The 1931-nt window shown below is 41.9% G+C and overlaps 1 protein-coding gene across 2 annotated transcripts in view; it reads right to left on the bottom strand.

Annotated features, from left to right (window-relative positions):
- sema3ga (sema domain, immunoglobulin domain (Ig), short basic domain, secreted, (semaphorin) 3Ga) overlaps positions 1–650 on the bottom strand; it is a 15751-nt gene extending 15101 nt beyond the window's left edge. Inside the window, exon 1 of one of the 2 annotated variants that reach the window (XM_064922598.1) lies at positions 256–650. The gene's annotated coding sequence lies outside the window, so the exon portion shown is untranslated. The remainder of the gene's footprint in view (positions 1–255) is intronic. The other variant, XM_064922597.1, reaches the window with a different exon arrangement.
- Positions 651–1931: the final 1281 nt, after the last annotated feature.

The following is a 1931-nucleotide window of genomic DNA, read 5'->3' as shown; positions in this document are numbered from 1 at the left end:
AAATGTTTGAGGGGAAAAAATATAAACAGTCGACTGCGCATATTATGCAGGAATGCATTTCATGACCATGACGATCACTGGCTCCTGATAACATCGCAGTTACCTGTGAACTCACATGAAAAGACAGCGAGTAGACGCTCTCTCCATATGTAGGCTACCCCTCGTTCTTGGTAATTACTTTGGTCCCTCAACACACTGACTAAAAAAACAAACAAATACTTGTGATGTTAAGAAATAGTGTATGGAGATACTTGCCAAAGTAGCCTACCTTCTTTTTCCCCCTCTTTTAACCCGCTGGTGTAGGAGACCCGTAACTCACATAATAAGATGTTATCGCTACATTCCTTAGATGAAAAGTCCCACACGAAAACAACGAAAATGCGTTTGGAAAAGTATTTAATGCTTAAACGTCCAATAAATTATACCTCTGTATATCATAGAGAGACACCGTTTCTAACGTCTCTCTCGATTTATTTACAAAACAACATGAAAAATATAACATAGATTTCCGATCAAGGATTATAAAATGATCATCCTAACAAATGTTGTCTTACTCCCATAGCCCTCATCCACCCGAAAAGAAGTAAATAGCTTAATGTAGGTCCATATGTCCTCTCCTCGTGAGGGTCCTGTGCTGTGAAGGTCTGTGACTGCAGGTGTTTGGAGGGCTGCCCCCTCTCCTCCTCACCCTCCTCCTCCTGCTCCCTCCCTCCTACTTCTGTCATCATTACAGTACAAGGGTAAAGCTCAAATTGTCCCACTTTAAACCGACTTGATGTTGGTAGGGGAAAAAAACTTTTGTCCAATGTATATTAGGCTAAAGTAAACAGGGAATTGAAATGAACTTCAATTCTAAATTATGAAAATACATTTAATTCTAAAATGTCATTACATGGACAAAATACATTAGTGATTTAGAAATGAAAATGCCATGTCAGTCTATTATTTCAAATGGTATATTGCCCCCATAGACTTTAACTAGGCTCTTGTATTCTATACCTTGGTTGTGCATATACAGTAGGTTACATGAATACTGTAGTCATTCCGATGTCACAGTAAATTGAGGCCCCATGCTGTGTCGTGAAAGATATCTTCAGTGCTGTTCAGCTCCACATGAGAGCCAGGAGAGTCCTAAAGATTACTCAAATTCCTGATGGACCGACTCCTGGGCTCACGACAACGGTCACAAAGTAACCAGTAGGGGGCAATTTAAATAAGACATTCACTCTTTCAAACCAGCTCAAAGCCTGAAATTACTAAGCACCATTCTCTCCTCTCCACCATTGATTTTGTGGAAAGCTCTGACTGACACATCAGGCACACAGAAGATGAAAAGGCACAGGGATGTATCAAAATAAGAAAGGCTAGGATTTAACCGTTTCAGATAGTGGCATCTCTGCACTACACATTCAGAGGTGCATTTGATTTGCACATTGTTGTGTTTCACATGGAAAGAGTTGACACTTGATTTAGAAATTGACAGATCCTGTGCCAAATAGTGTGCCAAGTAACTTCTCAGCCAGGTTCCCCGTCAGTACAGTACTGAACAGGGCTGTGTTTCATTCCAGGAATATATTCCCTCCCATCTGCCCTCGTTCCCTCCCTAGGTCTGCAGTTGGATGCTGAATTTATTTACACTCTCACTCATACCCATCGTTCTGGTTGGCCTGGCTCATTGGGAAAGCAGTAGATGGAGAACTTTGGATTACTTTAGTTTAGGCTTCGGCCAAACGTTCTCTACACTGGTGTGTCCAGATTACAGTACATCCAGATTGTGAGTGAGCAGTGGGGTCTTTGTGCTATTTTCTGTCTTGCTCTGTGGGAGGCATCCTTCTCTTTCCAGCTGAGGAAATGAGTCATGAGTCAGCGCTGAGCTCAGGTTTTCGTACTACGTTCTCTGTACTCTGAGCAGCCATGGACAACACCACACT

Source organism: Oncorhynchus masou, chromosome 18 (assembly GCF_036934945.1).
Source record: "Oncorhynchus masou masou isolate Uvic2021 chromosome 18, UVic_Omas_1.1, whole genome shotgun sequence".
In the NCBI taxonomy this organism is placed as follows: domain Eukaryota; kingdom Metazoa; phylum Chordata; class Actinopteri; order Salmoniformes; family Salmonidae; genus Oncorhynchus; species Oncorhynchus masou.
The sequence above is the reverse complement of the archived record's forward strand: the minus strand, read 5'-3'. Positions and strand labels throughout refer to the sequence as shown.